Below are 27174 nucleotides of genomic sequence, written 5' to 3'. Positions count from 1 at the left end.
ATCTAAATGCTTCCTTTTCAGAAATAAAAGAAACTACATGTGCCATATTAAGTTTATAAAAGGAAAGAAGCAACATAAACTAAAAATTGACTTAGTATAATGATTAAGTTTAGATTAAGTTAAAGTAAAAAAAAATGAGTATGAAACTCTCAATAGAGTCACCTTCTCTTTTCTTAAAAAGACCACTTCTCATTAAGAGTAAAAAAGGAAAGAAAAAAAAAAAAAAAGATACTAATATGTACAACCTCAGAGTTGAGAATGAAGATAGAACTGTGGGCTTCAAAGGGATTTAAATTATTATAAGTGACAGTTCTATGCTAATTCATGACAACTTTCATAATTTTCTAGCAAAATATATATCATAATAACTGCTCTAAGAAGAGATCAAAGATTCAACATTCTAAATCATTAGAAGAAAAGATTTTCAAAGGTACATGACTGTAAAAGACACAAGTTCCAGGTAGTTATACTTGTGAATTTTAACATACACTCAGATGACAGACAAACCCTTCATATTTTACAAAACTTCACAGCAGAATGACATGAAAAACCCTTCAGCTTATTTTATTATACTGGGATGATCCTGTCACCAAAACCTTATTTTAAAAATTGCAGAAGTACTCACACACAATAGAAAAATACATTTTTCTTTTAGATGTCTAAATAAATGAGGAAAGGCATAACATTATAAACAGTTATAAAGCCACATAAAGATTTGTGTTTAATATCAACATTAATTACAGATTACATTAATTACAGAATCACATTAATGCTGGAATTACAAAGGGCTTTTTTATTGAAAATGATTCTAAAGTATATATGGGAGAATAAATATGAAATTGCTAAACAAACTTTTTAAATGAATAAGTAATCAAAATACAAAATACAAAAAAGATCTTCATAACCCAAATAAACACGATGGTGTGATAACTCACCTAGAGCCAGACATCCTGGAATGTGAAGTCAAGTAAGACTTAGGAATTATCACTACAAACAAAGCTAGTGGAGGTGATGGAATTCTAGTTAAGGTATTTCAAATCCTGAAAGATGATGCTGTGAAAGTGCTGCACTCAATATGCCAAAAAATTTGGAAAATTCAGCAGTGGCCACAAGACTGGAAAAGCTCAGTTTTCATTCCAATCCCAAAGAAAGGCAATGCCAAAGAATGCTCAAACTACCACACAGTTGCACTCATCTCACACGCTAGTAAAGTAATGCTCAAAATTCTCCAAGCCAGGCTTCAGCAATATGTGAACCATGAACTTCCTGATGTTCAAGCTGGTTTTAGAAAAGGCAGAGGAACCAGAGGTCAAATTCACAACATTCACTGAATCATCAAAAAGCCTAGAGAGTTCCAGAAAAACATCTATTTCTGCTTTATTGACTATGCCAAAGCCTTTGACTGTGTGGATCACAATAAACCATGGAAAATTCTGAAATAGATGGGAATACCAGACCACCTGACTTGCCTCTTGAGAAGCCTATATGCAGGTCAGGAAGCAACAGTTAGAACTGGACATGGAACAACAGACTGGTTCCAAATACAATATGGAGTACATCAAGGCTGTATATTGTCACCTTGCTTATTTAACTTATATGCAGAGTACATCTTCAGAAATCTTGGGCTGGAAGAAGCACAAGCTGGAACCAAGATTGCTGTGAGAAATATCAATAACCTCAGATATGCAGATGACACTACCATTATGGCAGAATGTGAAGAACTAAAGAGCCTCTTGATGAAATTGAAAGAAGAAAGTAAAAAAGTTGGCTTAAAGCTCAACATTCAGAAAACTAAGATCATTGCATCCGGTCCTATCACTTCATGGCAAATAGATGGGGAAACAGTGTCAGACTTTATTTTTCTGGGCTCCAAAATCACTGCAGATGGTGACTTCAGCCATGAAATTAAAAGACGCTTGTTCCTTGGAGGGAAATTTATGACCAACTTAGACAGCATATTAAAAAGCAGACATCACTTTGCCAACAAAGGTCCATCTAGTCAAGGCTATGGTTTTTCCAGTAGTCATGTATGGTTGTGATTTGGACTATAAAGAAAGCTGAGAGCTGAAGATGATGCTTTGAACTGTGGTGTTGGAGAACACTCTTGAGAGTCCCTTGGACTGCAAGGAGATCCAACCAATCTGTCCTAAAGGAAATCAGTCCTGTGTGTTCACTGGGAGGACTGATGCTGAAGCTGAAACTCCAATATTTTGGTCACCTGATGTGAAGTGCTGACTAATTTGAAAAGACCCTGATGTTGGTAAAGATTGAAGTCAGGAGGAGAATGGGACGACAGAGGATGAGATGGTTAGATGGCATCACCAACTCAATGGACATGCGTTTGGGTAAACTCCGGGAGTTGGTGATAGACAGGGAGGCCTGGCGTGCTGTGGTTCATGGAGTCACAAAGAGTCGGACATGACTGAGCAATTGAACTGAACTGTACCTGTCCATTACCTATCAAGCTTCTTTAATTAGAATAGTGTATATTTGTACAATAAAAGTCTAAGAAGTTAATGAAATGATAGAAAGTGAAGCAGTTGATTAAAGTAGTTTTGTGAAAATAATATAAATGTAATAATAATATGCCCCAAGTAGGGAACAATGGTATTCCAAAAATGGTGTTAGGGTGCTGGATATTTTATTTAGAAGAAAATAAATGTAAGGTTTCATTTCATAACATACAACAAAATTGATTTAAATTAACTAAAGGTCTAAATTTAAATTTAGAATAGCACTAATTAGAAGAACATATGAGAATGCTTCTATAATTAGAAGGTAGAGAAAAATATATTTAAGTAATTTAGGTAAATCAAGTTAGGAATGAAGATTTTCAGAGAACAGATTGTATAATATGAAAAAATATTTTTTGACAAGTGAGAGCAGATACAAAGATAATATACTATATACATACAATCTTAATTTGCAACCTGATTCTCCATCTTAATCTGACTCACATTCATAATAAAATCCCAAATCCATTCCAGATCACACATATAAGCCCCTAACTAGTCTGATCCATGGCTACGCATCAGTATTCCTATTACATAAAACATTGCTGCTAATTACTTAATAATTAAAAGATAAAAGCAGTTATTTATTTGTCATGAGAATGTTCATTTTCCAAAGGAACAAACTATAAAGATATTAAGAATTAGATTACAGGTATAGAGAACATTGTTGAGGATTTTCAAATATAGTGATTTTCAATACTGTGATTTGGTGATTAAAGCTGTGATATAAAACACATATACACACAAAAAAATCAAAGGAGCATGAGGAAACTTATGGAGGTACAGTTATGTTTATTACCTTGATCATGTTGATAGTTTCACAGGTGTATGCATATATCCAAACTCATCAAATTGTATACATATATGTTAAATATGTGCAAGTTTTTTTTATATGTAAAACAAAGCTATAAAGCTGTTTTAAAAGGTCATAAGGAAAAAGAAAAATTATGATTTGATTATTTGAAGACTTTTTTCTCATCTAAATATCGATACTTTCAAGGTAAATGTTTCTGTCCTTCTAAAATAGATATTTTAAAACCAACTTTTGATTTTGAAATAACTAGACTTACATGCTATTGTAAAAACAATACAGAGAAATTCTGTGTGTTCTTTACCCAATTTTACTAGGGGTTAACATATTTTTTCAATTTTTTTTTAATTTGGGTCTACTTTATGGCTTCTATTTCTTTACTGAGACTTCCTACTTTTTAATTTGTTCTTTATTCAGTCTTTACTGATGTTGGTTAGGGTTGGGCAGACTATATCTAATGGAATCCCCACAAGAAACATATATGGCATACTCATATAAGGTGACTGAAAAAGAGTTTAATAAAAGGATGTTTTACAGTTGTCTGGACACATTTATAGGACACCAAAAAAGAAGGTGAAGAATCCTAAGAATGGACAACAGCTGGTGACATATGTTTCTCTGGACATGGCAAGACTTAGAGTTATAGAAGGTGTAGCCCATCTGGAGCTGTGGCTTACAGTAAAGGAACCAGCCATGGGTAACAACAGACTAACAAAAGGAGATAGAAATTTAAATGCAAAGGCAGTTTTGTCTTCACATCCACCCATCTCCCACTGGAATTTTCTACTGGACAAATGTAACTTTAAGGGATAGATAGGGAGTGTAGGTAAATCAAATACTGGTACACTTAGTAGGGTAAAGAAGGGCAGAAAGTGAAACTCGATGGCTACCTACTATGAGAAGACGCTTCATGAGGCCAAATTATGCACATGTGATCAAAATGAGAAGGCTGACCTGTCTAGAGAAGAATTCAAAGAAGAAAGATATTGTATACAAGATGAGATCATAGAGAGAGTCATGAAGGTGGGATCAGTAGCTTCAAATAAGGCAAAGGGAATTTAAGTAATTCAGGGGCTAAACAGTTAAAGTATATTTACATAGTGAAAGTGATAAGAAGGAAAAGCTTAAAATATTCAGTACTGAGCTCATTTTTAATAAACATTTTTTCATTATTTAAGGCAACAGAATACAAGATAAATTTAATTATCACAGGAAACATGGTAATTTCACTGTAAAGGTGTTTAATTAAATTAGAATGATAGCAGAAGGGTTGAAAGGATTGATTGGACATTTTGCAGAGATGAATCTATTGTGAGGAATATAAGATTCAGATTGAAATACTGCAAAAGTGCCATTTTATTTCAAGGATTTGTGTGAGTATGGCATTTTTCTCATTTATATAAACATTTTATACTGAAAATAAATCTCAGCCATAAATCTGCCTTCAAATGAGAGACAATAACCACCTAATCACTACCCTTATTCTTCCCAATACAATTAGGGTCATCAGAACCACATCTTCCTAAAAGGGAAAGAAACAGCCAACATCTTAGCAGGTGCTGCATAATCATGCCTCAGATAAAAAAAAAAAGTAGCATTTGCTAGCATAAGTGAATATATCTGCCTGAGTTGTTTTCCTACAGATGTTATCCTGGGAATAGAAACAAATTGTTCATTCACTAGCAGCTTTCAAGAAGCACCATGATCTGGGGCAACAAAGAACCAGCAATAAAAGACAGACATTCACAATTCTGGAAGAAAACACTGGTGTGGAAAATACATAAAATGGCTGTCTGGTCTCAAGACTGCCTGAATTATTATCCAGCTATACTGGATATTCTAATTCCTGTGTCTCAGAAGACTGCAAGTGTGTGTGTGTGTGTGTGTGTGTGTGTGTGTGAGTGTGTGTGTTGTGTGTGTATGTGTGTGTGTGTGTACACATACTGACTTATACCTACTTATCAATAGATAATACTGTCAAATGGCAGTTTTCATTGAGAGTGTTTGTATGAAGTTCTCTGCACTAAGAGCATCTACTAAATTATAAATACTTAAGAGCAGAGACAGCTTCTTATTCACTCTGTATTCCCAAATTGAGCCTTGTACATATGCAGTATCGTTCATGCTTTCGACATCAAAGATCCTTTATATACAAGGTATATATACAGCTCATAGCAACTAAAGAGTAGGAATTTATTATAATATTGTGGTGGTTTAGTCGCTAAGTCATGTCCAATTCTTGTGACCCCATGGATGCAAGTTGAGTAATTTATTGAGCAATAACTTGAGTAACTTATTGAGTAATAACTAAATTACTCAATTACTATAACTAACTTAATTAAACCAGTTGTAAGATTAATTTTTATATATCAACTTGGCTAGATCAGGGAATGCCTACATAACTGGTTAATCATTATTTTTGGAAGTGCTTGTGAGTGTGCCCAGGTGAGATATGAATTTGAATCTGTTGACTCAGTAAAGTATGTAGCTCTACCCTCTGTGAGGGGGCATCATTCAATCTGTTGAATGTCTGAACAGAACAAAAAGGTCAACGAAAGAAGAAATGTGTCCCTTTTTTCTTCCTCTGCTTCAACTGGGACATCTCATCATCTCCCGGCCTTGGTCTGAGATTTACATCAATGCCCTGCTTCTCTAGTCTCTGGACTTGAGCTAAATTAAGCCACCGGTTTTCTGGATCTCCAGCTTATAGACAGAGAATCGTGGGACTTCTCAGGCTCTATAGTCACGGGAGACAATATCTCATAATCAATTGTCCTTTGTACCCTATTGGTTCTGTTTCTCTAAAGAACCCTTACTAGTGCACTAAACAAACGGTATCCTCACATATTCCATTGCCAGTAGATTATGCTTTCAAAATAATACTGCATTTTGGATTCTGATTCAGCTACAACTGTTCATTTACTGTACAGAACTGTTGTGCTTTATTTATGCTTACTAAAAACTTCTCTCTTGGTCAGACACACTTATTCTTGAAACGAGTATTTATATAGTGCCTAGTATATTGGTAAAGGCTTATGCTTGATAATGAAGTTGTCAAAAAGGCAAGTTATTTCCAGATAAACAAGATTCAGATTTCATATTGTAGTGTACTAGTTTGATTTCCTATACCATCCTTTAAAATATGTATCCATGTTTATATTTTATGTATACTAACAAGCAATAATAAGTCTACTCTATTTCTATACATTACTATTATAATAATTTGTAGGATATTTTCTCAATAAGATGAACAAATAGAGTGAATGATTTGTGAATGAATACATTGAATTTTGAAAATATATACTCAATTTTTTAGCTAATTTTCCATTGACTTCAGTTCAGTTCAGTTCAGTCGTTCAGTCATGTCCGACTCTTTGCAACCCCATTGACTTACTTTCCTCCAAATTATAGGTATTTAAACAGGTATGATGATAGACTATACAATGGCACTGATTTCAATGTAGACCAAATGAAGCCATAGTGTCAAGATGTGACAAGATTTGGTCAGACAGATACTCATCATGATACTCATTGATTAATCCTGTTTTGAGTAACTTCACAGCCAGAAGCAAGAAATGAGTGTGGACTAGATTCTGGACTTAGAGAGGACTAATGATAACTTTCAGCAGTGACAGGACTCCAGCTGAACAGCTTGATATTTATGTTGGTGAGTAATGAGTGCACTGAACCAGAACCTAAGGAAGTCACATTGTGTAGTAGATAAATAAAACTGTGACATATGTCCAAAGTGCCCACCCAGGCGCCAGGGAAGGCACAAAGCAACAGAATGATTTCTAGCCTCCACTCACTTGCAGAGTTCTTCTCCCAATGCTCTTTCTGACCTAGGTGATTGTCTTATGTACTACATTAGCCAATATCAGGAGGTATAAGCTCTGAACTCCACTGTACAAAACAGGGAACAATAAGGCTTTTTCAAGTTGTGACTAGAGAAAAAAAAAGATGAGATACTTTGTCCACATTCTAAATGTATTTCCAACACTTTTCTGCTCTTTAACCCTCTTCATTGGTTCTCAATTGCTTTCCAGAACAATATTAAAGCAATATCCTCTCCTATACTATGCGACTGATCTGATCTGATCTGATCTGATACTATGCATATTTAAACATATATTTTGTTTCACTTTGTGATTTCATTTCAATACATTGTTCAATTTGTGTCTAGTCGATTTGTCTTAAAGTTAGTTTCATATCTCCGCATGATCAAGAATAATCTACAATATATTCTACAAAATATTTTATTTCTCTGTTCCAATAACTTTCAAAATATGCATTTTATTGACCTTTATTTCCAGTTGTTCTATACTCTACTAAGATATAAAAATAGTTACTCCAATATTAAGTGTACATGTACAACTTTTGCTCCAAGCTGTGAGATCCATTGAGTTCAGTATATGAACTCTGAAGGAAACTGCAATCAATGTCTGTCTCATTCTGTCATCTGCTTGGTATACCTTTGTTCTCAACAGATCTTTATGTATATCATGAGAATTACAACGATTAACTGTGTGTCTATTCTGCTGCTGCTGCTACTGCTAAGTTGCTTCAGTCGTGTCCGACTCTGTGCGACCCCATAGACGGCAGCCCACCAGGCTCCCTCCTCCCTGGGATTCTCCAGGCAAGAACACTGGAGTGGGTTGCCATTTCCTTCTCCAGTGCATGAAAGTGAAAAGTGAAAGTGAAGTTGCTCAGTCGTATCCAACCCTCAGTGACCCCATGGGCTGCAGCCTTCCAGACTCCTCCACCCATGGGATTTTCCAGGCAAGAGTACTGGAGTGGGGTGCCATTGCCTTCTCCATTTGTCTATTCTACATTTTATTTAACATCATGTCTGTCCTCCAGAAACAGGTCATCTAGGAAGGAAGATAAAGTTCATGTGCAAATAACTAGGACAGAAGGTAAAATAAGACAAGTACCTCATAAGGTGCATGCACAGCATGCTACAGAAGTTCAGAAAAGAAAGAGACCTAGTTGAACAGGAAGAGCTTTATTTAATGTATTACATTTTATTTGGTTCTCATAGCACAGAGAATATTTTTAAATGAATATATTTAGACACTATTTAGTTTTTGAGTTTTAAGAGAGAGCAATGCCATATTTGGGGGTTGCTATTAGCAAAAAGTTCATCAAGGTCGCTGAAACCATCATCAAGGTTGCTGAAACCAAAGTATTAATTACTCAAAAAGGTAAAATTAGCGCCTGAGGGTCCCCCTCCAAAATAGTACAACCACTATTTTTTTTCTGAAAAGTAATGACATGCCAGATACCTAAGGTTTCCTAAACATATGAGTCACTGACATGTGGGACTTTTGATCTACTGTTTCTGGATTCAAGGCCACCTAACACATTACAGTATCTTGGTCACAAAAGTCACAGTACGTCTTACAAGTTTTACTTCACACCTACCAAAAACCACCGAGAACACTGTCGTTACACTCTTTATTCTCTTGAAACATTTTTTATAATAAGAGCTTTATTATGGAATGTAAATCAATACTCAATTCCAGAACTTAGAGTCACTGTAAACGCAGCCTTTGGGTTCAGTTCATTAAATCCTTTATCAAAGTCCCAACTAGGCAGTAACATGGTAATCACTTCCATGCATTTTTAATGTAGATTTCCTAATAACAGTCCTTTCTCTCTCTCCCTGTTACATCAAACAGGGAGATTTTTCTCTCTCTCCCAAGCCCTCCTGGTTTTCTTTTCTCCTAGAATTCACAGGCAAAGCGTTCTGTTTTTATTTTTTCCTCCCCATTCTTTTCCTATGCTTTTTTTCCCCAACAACTACAAATAATTATTTTATCTTCTGCCTTCTTCTCATCCAGTGTCTGCTTCATGCCTGTTCCTCTCTGCCTGAAGAGTAGCAGGTAGGAGTGAATTACCTATAACCATCGCCAAGTTTCCTGTATTCCCAACATCCTTGTTCTCCACGCAGTCTGCACATGTTGTCCACATGAAATTTCCTTCCTTTTCTTTTACACCGGCTGCTTTGCAAACTAGCTGCCTAATGAACTAGCTGCCTCCCCCTCCTTTGGAGCTGATCTTTGCCTGATCCTACTATCAGATATGACTGATCTCCAATTTAAGAATCATAAATTGAGAATCAGAGAATTTGAAACTTTCTCAAGGTGTCTAAAAAGGGAGTAACAGAGCTGGCTTCCATGGTGGCTCAGCGGATAAAGAACCTGCCTGCAATGCAAGAGACCCTGGTTCGATTCCTGGGTCAAGAAGATCCCCTGGTGAAGGGATAGGCTACCCACTCCAGTATTCTTGCCTGGAGAAACCCCATAGACAGAGGAGCTTGGTGGGCTACAGTCCACAGGGTCACAAAGAATCGAACGCGACAGCACTCAGAGCACAGAACTGAAACTGGAGCCCAGGTCCACATTCCAAGTCTAGAGTTCTTTCCACTGCCAACCACTATCTTATATAAAACATAGGTAAATTACACACTGTTTCTATACTTATAGTTTCCACTGCAACAAATACAATTTCTCAGGAAAGAAATAAAACTAAAAATTTCATAAAGACAATCACAACTAGTAGAAGTAAAAAAGTTAAAGAAAGATGGGAGAAGAGACTCAGAAAGACTTCAACAAACTTAAAGCCTGAATCTGGTAGGAAACTGAACTACAGAAAAAATTTTCTTTCTTTTTTTTTAAAGTTATAAAACTTTTATTTTTTTTAATTTTAATTTATTTATTTTAATTGGAGGCTAATTACTTTACAATATTGTATAGGTTTTGCCATACATCAACATGAATCCACCACAGGTGTACACGCGTTCCCTATCCTGAACCCCCCTCCTACACCTCCCTCCCCATACCATTCCTCTGGGTCATCCCAGTGCACCAGCCCCAAACATCCTGTATCCTGCATCATTTTCTATTGTTTCTTAAAAAGACCTTGGCCTTTCTCCAAATGGTATCACATCCATTTATAGTCATTTAATTAAGTGCATATTTCACACTGCTTGGTGTTCAGTACAAACTAACATGCTATTCTAACCACAATGTAAAACTCGCTGTGTAAGAATCAGCTGGGGAATTTGTTAGTTTTAAAGATTCCTGGGTCTATTTTATAAGTCTTTATTTAATAAGGTTGCTGTATAGTCCAGGAATCTGTATTGTTAAAAGCTTCCCCATGATACTGACGTGCAGTCCATGAGGGAACAATTAATCACACTATGTACTATCAAGGATTCGTAAAAGTATGGTTTTTAAAAGAGGAGAATTTATTGAATTTCTAGAAATTAATTTATGGATTTCCTGGAGACTATTTCCATCATTTTCCTAAACTGCTCTTTTTTCTTATTATTTTTCAGGAAAACTTATAGTAGAAAGAGAGGAGATATTGAAAATATGTATTCATGCTATCTATTCACTTATCCAACCCATAGTAAATATTCATGTGGAGCCAATTACAGGAGTGGGGAGGGGGAAAAATTAAAATCTAATGAAAGTTAATCAAAGAGAAGAACTTCCTTCAGGCTGGTCATGCATGTCTGCGGTTTGTCTGTCATTTATAATGCTGCAGCCTCTGGTTCATAGTCAAGCTGTAATTCTGCCAGTTAATGTATCCAATTAACCCCACTAATGAGCTAATCAACAGTGTAAAATCTGTGTAAAATCACTGAGGGTGTATGATGAATGGAAAATGCACTGAACTCTCCCAATATAAAAAGTGTTTTATTGCACTTGTTAAAGTGGCACTGTCTTATCCCTCTCCAAAGGGTAATTTATCACTAGGGTCCATAACAGTGCCATGCCCTGATAAGGCAGAGGTGGCAATAAACCCATCAGAAAATGATTACTCAGGAATGTAGAGCAATTACAATGTCTCTGTGTATCAGAGTCATAGGCTACAGAGTAAATGTGTTTTCCTGTTGATGCAGAGTTCAAATGAAGAACCAGCAGTAAACTTGAAGGTGATCCACAACTTGTAAATGGATGGTATTTTTATATATGTGCATATTCATTTCTAATACTCTGAAGCAAGTATTTCTGGTATCTCAAATCTCTGTTGTAGAGGAGGATGATGGTTCTTAAGGGAAACCCTTTCTCATCTAAGGGTAGGGCAACACAATGTTGGGTACCCTGTAGAAACTACCTATGTCCTCTAAAACCAATCATCTCTTACAGAAGGACTTCTACCAGTTAATTAACAGTCCTCAGTTCTTGCTTGTATACCAAGAAAACATTCTGGAAAGGTTGATTCTTGTGTTGATAAAGCAAAGTGTTCTCTGTGGTGTGTAATTCAAAGTCATCCTCTTGGATACCAAAGCAAAATCCAGTATTTTTGTTCTTTTATTCATCTACCCTTTGATGGCACAGTCTCTGGGTGTTTAATATATATGAAACTAGTCGTCAAACAAGGAGGGGGAGAATGGAAGAAGTGGCAGAAGGAAGTAGCATTGTTTATTCATTTCTGGATAATTATCTACCTTATTTGCTCCTTTGACTGACCTATTGTCTTATCATTATTTCTCTATATCTGGCCCCTTTCCTCTTAGTTATCATTTTCAAAACATAAATTTCCCACTTTTCACCTAAAATATTTCTGCATTTTTTCCTGTCATTTTATTTTCAACAAAGACATGGCCTACCTTCATTCTAACTTTTTTTTTTTTAATTTTCACCCCAGATTTTAATCTGTTTATTGTTTGACCCGGTAATTCACAATTATAAAAGTAAAATGTTCCAAAGAGTAAACACAGAAAAGTAAATCTCCCATCTCCTAACCTCCATGTCCAGTCCACCCAACCCCTCTCCCTAGATGTTTTTAGTTCCTTGTTTCTATTCTCAGAGATATTCTATGCACACAGAAGCACAACATACATATCCATACATACACATGCACACAAACACACACATATATACCCATAAATATTTAAAATAACTTTTAACTTTTCATTCTGAAATATATACTATTTTTAACAAAAATATTACATGCGCTATTCATTTCCTTAAAGTTTTGTATACTTGGGATTGTTCCATGTAAGTACATATAATGCTGCTTCATCCTTTTTTTTTAATTAATTTATTTTTAATTGAATGATAATTGGTTTACAGTATTGTGTTAGTGAAGTAAGTCAGAAAGAGAAAAACAAACATCATATACTAATGCATATATAAGGAATCTAGAAAGATGGTACTGATGAAAGTATTTGAAGGAAAGCAATGGAGACGTCTAATGCTAACTCTTTTTCTCCCCTGTTGGCATTTGTATCCTTGCTGTATCCATTAGTTGTTTGCTTTTCAGTGTCTCCTTCTCCCCGGCTCCCCTGTAGTCATCAAATATGCTCCCCCATCAATACTACTTAAGATCCTTCTCTTTCATTCTGAGTTTTCCCTCCAGTTACCATCTTTCTCTGTCTTTCACTTAAATTACTTCTCCCTTGCTATCTCCTCTCTGTCCATGTACATATTAACCTGATAATCTCATCCCTCTTTCATCTCTACTATTTAAATTAAAATTGCTTTCTCAAAGCTCCTCACTGTCAAGCCCACTGGTTTTATCATAATTAATCTCTTTGAAAACAATTAACACAATTGGCAATGTATTGCTTCCGTAAAATACTAAACCACTCCTCAGAGCCATATAACACTACATTTTTGGTTCTCCTTCATGTCTTGGAATACCTTTCTTGAAATTTTCTTCCATGGACTTTACTCAGCTATTCTTCACATGTATGTATTCTACAATATTGTTTTATAAACATACTGAAAATACTCCTACCATGCCTGGGCATACAAACTGAGCAATTCTCCTCTTGACTAACGATTTCACTATGTCCTCTCTATTCCAAACTAGAAATCTATAGTTTTGAGCTTATTAATGAATTAAAGGTCTGAATCTCCAAAATTTGCTGATGTTTTTGACATCCCACAGTTAATATTTGCAAAGTTTAGCTGATTATATTTTACTACTCAATCATCCAGGCTTATTTAGATTACACAAATTCCACTTTAATTAACTTAGGCTAAGGAAAGATTCATTAGAAACATCCTGGCATGTGATTGGACTAACCAGTCAGAAGTCTGCACAGTTGCCTTCCCTGATTTGTTCCAGGTGCTGGTTTTATTATGTGTAATAAAATCCCACACTGGCCACAGGACAGGGAAGAAAGTTAGCAAACCTCCTGATTCTCATACTTGAAGCTTCCAGTTCTGAAGCTTTGACTGAATCTTCTTCCCTCCATTCACAGCCACATTTCTGTGCTAGCTTTTAAGATAAAAATAAAAAACAATTTTATGACAAAATTCCTTAGAAAAGCTAATATTACCTGTCTTCAATTCCTCAGCTCTGTTCTCTCAAGAAACTAGTAGAGGTTTTTAGCCCCATCCAATCCATTCATCAATAACTCATAATCACCAAAGACAGGCATCATACTAGGTCCACTATCAGCTATATATCTGTCTCCTTTTTACTCAAATCTCAGCAGTATTTGATACAGATGATGAATGCCTATTCTTTGTTACTTTCATCTTGCCTTTTTAATTTCCATACCTCGCTAGCTCATTTTCTACCCCATAAATATCTTTTTTTCTTTTACTGAAGTATAATCATCATACTTTATACTAGTTTCAAGGAGACAGTATAATGACTTGATAGTTGCATGTATTGTAAAATGATCACAATTAGTCTAGTTAACATCCCCCACCACATAGGGCTACAATTTTGTTTTTGTTATAAGAACACGGTCCGTCTAGTCAAGGCTATGGTTTTTCCAGTAGTCATGTACAGATGTGAGAGTTGGACTATAAAGAAAGCTGAGCACTGAAGAATTGATGCTTTTGAACTCTGGTGTTGCAGAAGACTCTTGAGAGGCCCTTGGACTGCAAGGAAATCCAACCAGTCCATCCTAAAAGAAATCAGTCCTGAATATTCACTGGAAGGACTGATGCTGAAGCTGAAACACCAATACTTTGGCCACCTGATGCGAAGAACCGACTCATTGGAAAAGACCCTGATGCTGGGAAAGATTGAAGGCAGGAGGAGAAAGAGACAACAGAGGATGAGACGGTTGGATGGCATCATTGACTCAATGGACATGAGTTTGAGTAAACCCTGGGAGTTGGTGATGGACAGGGAGGCCTGGCGTGCTGCAGTCCATGGGGTCGCAAAGAGTCGGACACAAGTGAGCGACTTAACTGACCCGATGAGAACATTTACACAGATGTCTTCTTTTCATTGTCTACTGCTAGATCTACTTGCTCTTCCCAAACTCCAAACACTGGCATACTCCAGGGTTAAGTCCTCAGGCTTCATTTCTCTTCCTTGTTCAAACTTTCTCCCTAGATTAGTTATGCAGCTTCCTCTGCCCTCTGTTAACTAACTATAAATTCATCACCAACAGCACACATATACTACAACCCTCTGGTGTATTCATAATTTCTATGATACTTTTGTGTTTCTGTAACATTCCCTGTGCTCTCACATAGTTAACACTGTTCAAGTTTGCCATTCACTGCCTCTGATGCCACCACTATCATCCCTAGGCCCAATTCAACGCTACCTCTCCTACGAAACTTTTCCTGTTACCACCACCCAACTTAGCTCAGATAAATTATTCTAGTTTTCTGGCTATGTGTGGTTTGCATCTCTTTTTAACACATTTCATCCTGTATCCTTTTATAATCTGCTATTAAGCTTTTGATGACCCCACTTAGATTGCAGTTCCATGAATGAATGCAATATTCTGTTCTGGCATGCCATCAAGGCACTCTGTAGCTAACCTGTCTATGAATACATAACTCAGATCCAGCAGACAAGCTGAACTTTTGATCCCCACCTAGTGCAGACTAACTGAATGTCTCTTCTCAGCAAGTTTTACCTGTGTTTCCACAACTCTGGTTTGCTCCCTAGAACTAGTTATATTCAATTTTTATTCTCGTCATTTACAAGGTACAGGTATAGAATTTAAAATGTTACATTTATTTACTGTATTTAATTTTAAGTTTTGTTACTGACATAAAATTTAAATGTGGTTGCATACTTAAATTTACCTTTAAAAAATTCTCTTTAGCTCTGTCCAAATGAAAATTTAAAAAAAAATTCAGAAGTTAACTTGCTTAAGGTCACAGGCCAATGAGGGAAAAGTTAAAATTACTTGAATTCATTTTAGTTAACTCCAAAGCTCAAACTCAAAGATTCCCCCCTTCTTTTCATCAGTCACCTCCATTCCCTTTTCTCTTAGCCTCCTTACTCTAGCAGAGTGCCCACCCCACACACAGTAGGAGCTCTGTAAATATTTGTTGAATTGACTATAACTTTTGTAGATGGCGGTGGTTTTGTTATGAAAAAGCTTGGAGGCAGAGAAGGTTAACTGAATATGAGTCTCAAGGTGTCTGTGTTATGGCTCTCCTCAGTACTAGCTGGCAAACTGTATTTTTCTCCTTACGCAATTGCCTGTTATAACCAGCCACAGGGGGCCTGCAAAGCTTGAGGCTGTCAAATAACACAGTCAACCCATTCTAGGGAGCCTCTGCCAGAAATCTACAGGACTGAGGTGCTAGAAAAGAGATCACAGAGCCAGAAAAAAGAATAAAACTGGCTTCAAGTGCAGCAATACAAGTGCAAGGCTTGATGGTAAGAATGCAACCTAGTTACTTTCCAGGATTTGAATTATTTACAGTACATGTATATTAAATAGAAGAAGGCAATGGCAACCCACTCCAGTACTCTTGCCTGGAAAATCCCATGGATGGAGGAGCCTGGTATGTTGCAGTCCATGTGGTCGCTAAGAGTCGGACAGGATTGAGCGACTTCGCTTTCACTTTTCACTTTCATGCACTGGAGAAGGAAATGGCAACCCACTCCAGTGTTCTTGCCTGAAGAATCCCAGGGACAGGGGAGCCTGGTGGGCTGCCGTCTATGGGGTCGCATAGAGTCGGACACAACTGAAGCGACTTAGCAGCAGCAGTATATTAAATATGGGTTTTCTAAGAGATTTACTGAAATCCAAAATACTAAAAAACAAATAAGAAAAAGCATAAGCATAGTGTCTTTATATATTTGTCCCTTTACAGAACTTTATTACACTTTTGTCATTTTACTTAACTTTATAAAATGTAACCAAAGATGCTAGGATTAATGATCAAATAGTGAAAGAGGTTCAGAGTCAAAAGCTACAAATCACTTGGCATAAGCAGACAAAATAATATTGCAAAGCAATGCTTAAAGTTTTCATCAAAAAGGATTTCTAACTGATCTACCTGCTAAATGAACATAAAACCATTTCATAGATTTAAAAATCATTATGTCAGACATATTTTTAAAACAATGAATGCTGCTGCTGCTGCTAAGTCGCTCCAGTCGTGTCCCACTCTGTGCGACCCCACAGATGTTAGCCCACCAGGCTTCCCCGTCCCTGGGATTCTCCAGGCAAGAACACTGGAGTGGGGTGCCATTTCCTTCTCCAATGCATGAAAGTGAAAAGTGAAAGTGAAGTCACTCAGTCGTGTCCGACTCTCCATGACCCCATGAACTGTAGCCTACCAGGCTCCTCCGTCCATGGGATAACCTCTTCCATTTCAAATAAGTCTTATGCTCCAAAATTGTTTATGTGGTTACTTTATCTATAGGTATATAGACTCTGATAAAAATAGAGAAAAATAGTTGAATATTTCTTATAAATGATCTTGAAGTAGAAGAAAGCTTCTGATCACAGTCCTTTTTAGAATTAACACAAAGCTGCAGCATTAGGTAAATTTCAAACATGAAATCTTTATATCACTGACACTATGCCTGCTCATTTCTGACTCCTCTGATCTAAATTCTCAGGAAAGGTTTGTATTTTTTTTTCCTTTCTCCTTACGCAGTAATATATCAGTTAACCATAACATGTATTCTGTTCTATTACTTGGTCCAATTAACCCCTCCAATTCATCCTTAGATTTGTATCCCTGGTGCCATTTACTCCATCAAGCTCTTTCCAATCACCCCATGGAAACAGATTGTGTTAGGTAAAAAACTAAATAATTTTAATCTGAAGCCCTTCAGCTAAAAATGCTTTTAGCTATCTCATACATTTTAGTTATTTTGCAGAACATTACATAATGTGGATTTTTCTAATGGTATCCTCATAATGAAATCAGGTTAAAGGTTCTTGTCAGAAATAGTGATGCTGTATTAATCTCCGTGAAGCATATCAGGAGGCATATGGTTTATATTCAATATTTGGCAATGAAAAATGTGATCATTTGATTAAAGCATTATCCTCTATATTTCTCCACCACAAAGGTACCTTCCCTCCTCCTGTAAAGAAAAAGCAATTCATGCAGTGAATCTTTGAACTATTTGAATATCCTTTTGCTCACTGAACTTGTCCCAATGTTTTCTTTTCAATAAAGTTTTTATTCTAGAACAGTTTTATATTTACAGATATATAATGCTTTATTGACTATGCCAAAGCCTTTGACTGTGTGGATCACAAGAAACTGTGGAAAATTCTGAAAGAGATGGGAATACCAGACCACCTGATCTGCCTCTTGAGAAATCTGTATGCAGGTCAGGAAGGAACAGTTAGAACCGGACATGGAACAACAGACTGGTTCCAAATAGGAAAAGGAGTTCGTCAAGGCTGTATATTGTCACCCTGCTTATTTACCTTATATGCAGAGTACATCATGAGAAACGCTGGACTGGAAGAAGCACAAGCTGGAATCAAGATTGCCGGGAGAAATATCAATAACCTCACATAGGCAGATGACACCACCCTTATGGCAGAAAGTGAAGAGGAACTCAAAAGCCTCTTGATGAAAGTGAAAGTGGAGAGTGAAAAAGTTGGCTTAAAGCTCAACATTCAGAAAACGAAGATCATGGCATCTGGTCCCATCACTTCATGGCAAATAGATGGGGAAACAGTGGAAACAGCGTCAGACTTTATTTTTCTGGGCTCCAAAATCACTGCAGATAGTGACTGCAGCCATGAAATTAAAAGACGCTTACTCCTTGGAAGGAAAGTTATGTCCAACCTAGATAGCATATTCAAAAGCAGAGACATTACTTTGCCAACAAAGTTCATCTAGTCAAGGCTATGGTTTTTCCTGTGGTCATGTATGGATGTGAGAGTTGGACTGTGAAGAAGGCTGAGCGCTGAAGAATTGATGCTTTTGAACTGTGGTGTTGGAGAAGACTCTTGAGAGTCCCTTGGACTGCAAGGAGATCCAACCAGTCCATTCTGAAGGAGATCAGCCCTGGGATTTCTTTGGAAGGAATGATGCTAAAGCTGAAATTCCAGTACTTTGGCCACCTCATGCGAAGAGTTGACTCATTGGAAAAGACTCTGATGCTGGGAGGGATTGGGGGCAGGAGGAGAAGGGGACGACAGAGGATGAGATGGCTGGATGGCATCACTGACTTGATGGACGTGAGTCTGAGTGAACTCTGGGAGTTGGTGATGGACAGGGAGGCCTGGTGTGCTGCGATTCATGGGGTTGCAAAGAGTCGGACACGACTGAGTGACTGATCTGATCTGATCTGATATATATATATATAAAGATAATACAGAAGGTTCTTATATTTACCATAAGCAGACTGCCCAGTTTCTAACATCCTGCATTGAATGATATAACTAATGAACCAATATTGATGTATTATTAGCTCAAGTCCATACTTTAGTTGCATTATTTTATTTTTATCTAATGTTATTTTTTCTGGATTCAGAAACCCATCCAGGATATCACATTACATTTAGTCATCATGTTTCCTTAGATTTCTTTAGATGACAGTTTCTCATACTTTTCTTGTATGACAAGACAGTTGACAGTTTTGAGGAGGACTAATCAAGTATTTTGCAGAATGTCTCTGGTTTGGCTGATGTTTTCTTATGGTTACACTGGAATTATTGATTTGGGGAAAGAAAAGCCACAGAGGTAATGTGCATCACACCATATCAGGGATTCATGCTATCAACATGACTTATGACTGTGGATATGAGCCTTGATCACATGGCTAGGGTAGTGTTTGTCAGGTTTCACCACTGAAATTTACTCCTTTCCCTTCTTTCTATATTCTACTGTTTGTTAGGAAATCACTATGGGCAGCCCACACTTAAGCAATGGATTTCTATGTTCCACCTCCTGAAAAAAGGAGTATCTTCATAAGTTATTTTTTATTTCTTTATATGAAGATTTGTCTATTATCTCCATTTCATATATTTATTCAATCACTTACTTGTATAACCACAGGCTTAAAGATATTTATTTTTACCTTACACTCTAGTTATCTATATTCATTATTTTCTTGTTCAAATTGTTCCAGGTTTGGTCACATTAGGAGCCAATTCAATTGCGCTTCTCTGACATGATCCATTACTTTGTGGTACAAGATGGTCCAGGCTTATGTTCATTTCCTGTCCCAGACTTATAATCATACATTTCTACAAGGAGTCCTCATTTCTTCTACTAGAGGGAATTTTGGGTTCTGGGTATCTTTATTGCTACTTAGGTGTCATTGCTTCCAGGCTTTTTGAGAATACAGAACTTCAAAATAAATCTATGAGGACTTCCCTAGTAGGTCCCATGCTAAAGAATCCTCCTGACAATGCACGCAACATGGGTTGTAACCCTCGTTAGGTAAGATCCCACACACAACAAGGCAACTAAGCCTGTGCGCCACAACTGAGCCTGCACTCTGGAGCCCACGAGCTGCAGCTCCTGAGCCTGCACACCCTACAGTCTGTGCTGCACAACAAGAGAAGCCAGCACAACGAGAAGCCCACACTCGACAACTGGAGAGCACCACGCGCCCCCGTGCACTGCAAATAGAGAAAGCCCCTGCACAGCAATAACGACACAGCACAGCCAAAAGCAAATAAATAAATGAAATACTTCTCTGTATATGCAATATTATAATAATAATCTATTAGTAAATTATATATATTATATAAACATAATGTACAAACCCGTATTTATAATTATTTCTATATCTACTTTCCTTTGTGTATTAAGCCAATATTAAGCCAAACATGAGTTCATACTGATGTCTTCAACTTAAGTCAGTTTTAATTGTTTCATCTAGCCTTGCTGTCTTGCTTGTAACCTTGCACTCCTACAATGAGAAATCTGACTACCAACATCCATAATTCATTTATGTATTGTACTTCTTCCGTCTCAGTATACGTCTACAGTTGTTTCATTCAGACTTGCTATCTCACAGATGTGTGAGAAAAACTTCCCTCACTGTAGTACAGTTCTTATGTTCCATTCCTTTTGTCTTTAGTTTTCCAGTCTCCACTTGGGTCAGCATATTTCCTCCTCACCGCCGTTAGTGATGTCATACATGTGTAATGCAATTAATTATTTTATCACAATTTGCATTTCATCTTGGGATCCTCTGGCATAATTTAAATGTAAACATTAAGTTTTGCTCTTCAGCTATAAAATTCTACAGGTTTGACAAATCAATGGTGTAATATATGTATCACTGTAGTATAATACTGAAAAGTTGCACATTTCTGAAATAAAATCCCCTGGCAAATCCTGATGTTTTCCATCTTCATATTTTTACCTTTTCCAAAATGTCATATAAATGGAATGCTATATAATCTTTTCATACAGGCTTCTTTCATTTAGTGATGCACTTTTACGCTTCATTCATGCCATTGCAATCATTTCTCTTTATCAATGAACTATGTTCTATTGTATGACAGTATGACAGGGTTTTTTATTCATTTAGTTTTGAAGAATATTTTGGCTGATTCATTTTGGATGATAACATCGTAAATATTTGCATGTAGAATTTTGGTAAACATAAGCTTTCAAATCAGTTGGCTAAATAATGTGCAACTGCCGGATCCTGCCAAATTGTCTCCAAAAGTAGCTATACCATTTTTCAATCCCAGAAGCAACCAATGAGATTTCCTGTTGCTCCACCTCCTTGCCAGTAATTGTTACCTTTTTCAAATTATTCTAACAAGTATCTTATCATATCTGATTGCTGTTTTGACTCAGCAATGTTTTTTCTCATTCATTGATGATCTATTTTCTAAGTTAAATTGGGATTTGTGAAACAGCAATATTTTAATTCTATAATTTATTTAGTAATATTTCTTTTTTGCTAAGGCTTTGTATTAAAAGAAGAGCGCCCTCCCCTCTTTTTTAGTATCTTCCATAGACTCATCCATGTCTTTATTTTAATAATGTTATAACATACCATTGCCATTGTATTATTTTAAGAGATGCTTAAATTATCCCAAGTTGGCTTATAAGAGCCCATTTATGTTTATTCCTCTTCCTTTTGACATCTTCAGTACTGACAAGTTTCTAAACAAATAAGTAAAATAATCAAGGGCAATTAAAATGTGTAGTGGGAAAAAAGTCAGAATACAGAGTTATTTACTATACACACACACACACACACACACACACACACATATATATATACAAAAAGAAACAACAAAGAAAAAAAAAAAACCTGAGGTATTTACTATATTACCTAAAATAGCTATTTTCAACAAAACCTCACAAGACAAAGAGAAACGTATGACTCATATTCAGAAACAGGTCAGTCTATAACAGGGACCAGATGTTGGATTCAGCCTAATAAGACCTTTTAAGGCTCTTATAACTATGTTCAAAGAACTAAAGGGAATTATTTTTAAAGAATTAAAGAATGATGACATGACTCAGCAAATAGTTAATGTGAATAAGTACTTAGTAATATATGAGAAAAGAATCAAATGAAAATTCCAGGATTGAAAAATATAATAAATGAAATGGAAAATGTACTAGATGAGCTTCTTAGTGTATTTGCCATGACAGAAAAGCAAATCAACAAATTTGATCAAAAAAAACTATTCAATCTTAAGGATGAGGAAAAACAAAGATTTAAGAAAAATATACATAAGTTTGGAAACCTGTGAGCAAATATCAAACACATAAAGGTGTATGTGACTGCCAGTTAGACAGAAATAAGATAAGGCTGTAGTAAAAATATTTAAACAAATAAGTTACAAAAATGTCCCACATTTAATGTCATAAATATTAATTTACAGATCCAAGAAGATCAACAAGCCTATGTAAAATAAACACAAATATATCTAAACCTAGATATATCAAAGCTAAATTGCTGAAAGATAAAGAAAACTTTCAATATTCAATATAGCCAGAGAAAAACATGTACAGAGAAACAAAATTACAATTAACAAAGGATTTTGCATTAGAAACAACAAAGGCTAGAAAGCAGTGGGATTCACACATTTCCTGCAGATATTTCATAGATCTCTGAGCCAGAAATTCCATTGTTTCCCTAATATGATCACATCTGTGAATGTCTTCCCTACCTTATCTAGGATTCTCTCTCATACACAAATAAATTATTTTCACTATCCTGATTTTCTTTCTATCCTCATGCATTGATTTTTGAGTTTCAAAAAATTTCATTCACTTTTCATTTGAACAGTCAATGAATTCTAGATACTCCTCTTCAATGTTAGAGGTAAACTGGAAATAGTTATTTAGTGTACTATTTTTAGTGCAAAGAATGATAGCCTCATTTTCCAATCTCTTCAGAAGGAAAGGTAATTTTTTTGAAGATGGGGTTCTAAAATACTGAGCACAGCCAAATTAATTTTGGATGACCAATATTTCAAGAATTTTATGATTTTGAGATTTTCTTGCTCCTTGTGGAGAAAACGTCATCTGACAGACTTCAGTATACCCGTCCAAACATCACTGCACTTTAGTTTTATTAAACAGAGCACCCTTTGAGAGGCTTTACTTCTGGAATACTTGTCTCAATATTAGTTTTAACCTAATTACCATATATTGTGAAAGTAAAAGTGTTAAGGCACTCAGTCATGTCCCACTCTTTGTGACCCCATGGACTGTAGCCCGCCAGGCTCCTCTGTCCATGGGATTCTCCAGGCAAGAATATTGGAGAGGGTTGACATTTTCCTCTCCTAGGGATGTAACCAACCCGTGGATTGAACCCAGGTTTCTTGCATTGCAGCCAGATTTTTTACCATCTGAGCCACTAGGGAGATCACATATATTCTAGACTAGAAATATATAGTTTCTACACTAAGTATTTTGAACAATAAAATCATTTGAAGACAAAGCAGTTAAGAGAACAATTTCATTTAACTTACACTGAACTAGACTACTAAGAACTTGGAAAAGTGTAAACTTGATTTATAGCGGCTGTCTAACTTTGAAAAGGAGGGAAGGTCATGCTGTTAAAATGATCTCTTTATTACTGTTCCCAAAGAAATTCAGCTATATGCATGTGTGCCCAGTTATTTAGCTGTATCTGACTCTGTGACCTCATGGACTGCAGCCAGTCTGGCTCCTCTGTCCATGGAATTTTCCAGGCAAGAATACTAGAGTGGGTTGCCATTCCCTCCTCCTGGGGATCTTTCTGACACAGGTATCTAATCTACATCTGCTGTGTCTCCTGCATTGGAAGGCAGATTCTTTACCACTGAGCCATCAGGGAAGCTCCCATTTTCATAATAGTTCCACTGATTATATCCTTCTGAACAAGAACATATGATCTTATATATGATCAGACCATGAGTCTTTAACAATGACAAAGAATTTATGAAATTATTAGAGGTTACTCTTGCCTGGAAAATCCCATGGATGGAGGAGCCTGGTAGGCTGCAGTCCATGGGGTCGCTAAGAGTCGGGCACAACTGAGCGACTTCACTTTGACTTTTCACTTTCATGCATTGGAGGAGGAAATGGCAACCCACTCCAGTGTTCTTGCCTGGAGAATCCCATGGACAGAGGAGCCTGGTGGGCTGCCATCTATGGGGTTGCACAGAGTCGGACACGACTGAAGCGACTTAGCAACAGCAGCAGCAGCAGCAGCAGCACATCTTTTCAGGCCCTTAACTTTTTTGGTATAGCTTTTTTTTTTTTTTTGCCTTTTTTTTCTTTATGGCATTTTGTATACACCTGCCCACCATTAACATTTTATAATACTCAGTAGATGGTAAGCTATCAAAATAGGAAAAAATTGCCTCTAAGATACCAAGCTTTTCATATACATCCTAGTTTTCCCTTCATTTTTCATTTCTTGTCTGGCTTTCAAAATTTCTCAAATCTTTCTTTCTTGTCCTAATTTTTTATACCAAGGTAACAAACAAACAAAAACAAGGCAGTGTTATCTTTTCTTATAGCATTTGCATTTTCACAATTAACTACATTTTAATCAATATGTATGATACTCACCACAGATTCTGAAATTGAAATAAATATCCAGGCTAATGCTTCTCAATGTCTAAGGCAACTGTATCAGGATGTGTGTAGGTGAGGACGAGATAGAATTGGCCAGGCACGAATATCTTGAAGCGCTCCTTGGATAACTGCAAATGTTCTTCTATACCCTACTTCGTGACTGAGAAACACTCATCTAAGTTTCTGCCTCCATCCATCCCTGAAACCAACCTGAACCACTGCCATCAAACTTCAGCTGCTGCTTGTCACCTCTGCTCTTGCTATTCACAGTTCTGGTCCAGATCATGATGAATCTTTGCCAGGTGAATTTTAGTAGCTAGTATGGGATGTGAAGATGAGTCAAATAACACGTGTTATAGGAGAAGGGACTTGCTTCACTATTTCATACAGCATATTATTTTAGGACAATTCTGATTAAACTCAGAGGGCTGATTTCTTTCCATTCAGATGAGGTATACAGCAATATTTCTCAACGTTCAATGTATATTAGAATCATGTTGAGGGCTTTTAAAAATATCAGTGTCTGGCCTCAACCCAAAGATCTCCATTCAGTTGATTTAGGAATGGTTCTGGACATTGATTGTTTAAGTTTCCAGATTCTGACATGCAGCTAATGTCTAGAATATTGAGGTGCCAAAAAAGCTACAGGACAAATAATGTTTATTATTTTAAAAGGCAGTGTATATTTGCTTTGGTACATTCTTAAATCTTATTCATACATGATCTTTTCCCTTTATCCCAAAATATAATATATGACCTGGAGAAGGAAATGGCAATTCACTCCAATTATCTTGCCTGGAGAATTCCATGAACAGAGGAGCCTGGTAGGCTACAGCCCATAGAGTCAGAAAGAGTCGGACACGACTGAGTCACTAACACACACACACACACACACACACACATACACACACATACACATAATATATGAAGGTGGTTTGAAGTATACAAAAAGAAAGAGTTAATTGAGTAAATTAGGCCACAAATGTGGCCAGATACTGACATCTAAAACAGTATTATGCACCGTTGGCCGCCAATTTTTTCTAAAGAAATATGTTTCTTAAGTAGATTTCTCTTGAATACTGATCCTGCTGCTGCTGCTAAGTTGCTTTAGTCATGTCCAACTCTGTGCGACCCCATAGACACCAGCCCACCAGGCTCCCCCGTCCCTGGGATTCTCCAGGCAAGAACACTGGAGTGGGTTGCCATTTCCTTCTCCAATGCATGAAAGTGAAAAGTGAAAATGAAGTCGCTCAGTCGTGTCTGACTCTTAGCGACCCCGTGGACTGCAGCCTACCAGGCTCTTCTGTCCATGGGATTTTCCAGGCAAGAGTACTGGAGTGGGGTGCCATTGCCTTCTCCGGAATACTGATCCTATGTCACCTAAAATTGTATATTGGTCCAAGAAGCTTAGAAAACATTTTTAAAAACATACCCTGGTTTTGAATATTTTAAAACAAAGTTGGTTATTTTAAATGCTCTTGGAGTTTCCACAGTGCAAGAACTCATTTGAAGTGATTAATTCTACATTTTATTAGCCTACTTGACTGTAAACTGTTTTGTGGTAACATAGTAATACTTTGCAAATTTTAATCTTCTGCCAAACACACATTGAAAATCACTGTACTGTATCATATTGTCATATATATATATATATATATATATATATATATATAATAAACCACATAAGGAATCTTAGTAAAATCCTATGAATAATATCTTCTGAAATTCATATGACTAGAAAAGAAGCTCTATTTTACTATAAAAGAGTTACTGTAAATTCCACAATACTCTGATAAGGTCCTTTAACATGTGGAAAGGATTGCAGATCTACTGAATATACTATCTAGTGTTAATAGAATGATTTTAGTGTAACTGCAGTAGAAAAGAAATTATTTAAATTTGGCTCTTTATATTAGATAGAACATAATGGATTAGCAATTATTTATCTATTTCATGACTAATTTATTTTATCAGTTTCTAAAATATACAGCTACAGTTTAAGTCTATTTTCTGGTAATTCAGAGGTTTATAATATACCAACTTTAAAATATTACTTTTCAGCTTCAACCATTACTCTTCAGAGGAATTCATGAATCAAACAACTAGAAAGCAACTGCCTTCTCTTTTTGCAATGAAAGTATTTGGAGTAGTAAGTTACATGCTGTGCATCTAATAAGATGACCCTATTGACTCATATTTGCTAAAGCATGGATTTACTTTGAGACTGCTAATTTTTTTGTGTGTATTTTAAGAAGGCTACTTAACCAAACTCTTATACTCACACATTCACATTTTATTAACCATTATATTTTTTCATTACACTATGAACTTAAAAGCATAGTCTGTAGATTTCAAGTTTTTGGTCTTGTTTTCATTGGTTAAGTTACTGGCCCATGGCATTATTCATGGCCAAGTCTATATATGTAAAGATCATCTAATTTGAGTGATTTCTAGTTTTAAATCAAATGACTTTTTGTCTATGTGCTTCTAGACTTCCTCTTTGTCATCAATTTGAAGCAATGCTTTTTTTCATGGCTGTCTGGGGAGGCCTTACAAATAGCTGTGAAAAGAAGAGAAGTGAAAAGCAAAGGAGAAAAGGAAAGATATAAACATCTGAATGCAGAGTTCCAAAGAATAACAAGAA

The sequence above is a fragment of the Bos indicus genome, chromosome 6, assembly GCF_029378745.1.
Source record: "Bos indicus isolate NIAB-ARS_2022 breed Sahiwal x Tharparkar chromosome 6, NIAB-ARS_B.indTharparkar_mat_pri_1.0, whole genome shotgun sequence".
NCBI classification, from domain to species: domain Eukaryota; kingdom Metazoa; phylum Chordata; class Mammalia; order Artiodactyla; family Bovidae; genus Bos; species Bos indicus.
The sequence above is the reverse complement of the archived record's forward strand: the minus strand, read 5'-3'. Positions refer to the sequence as shown.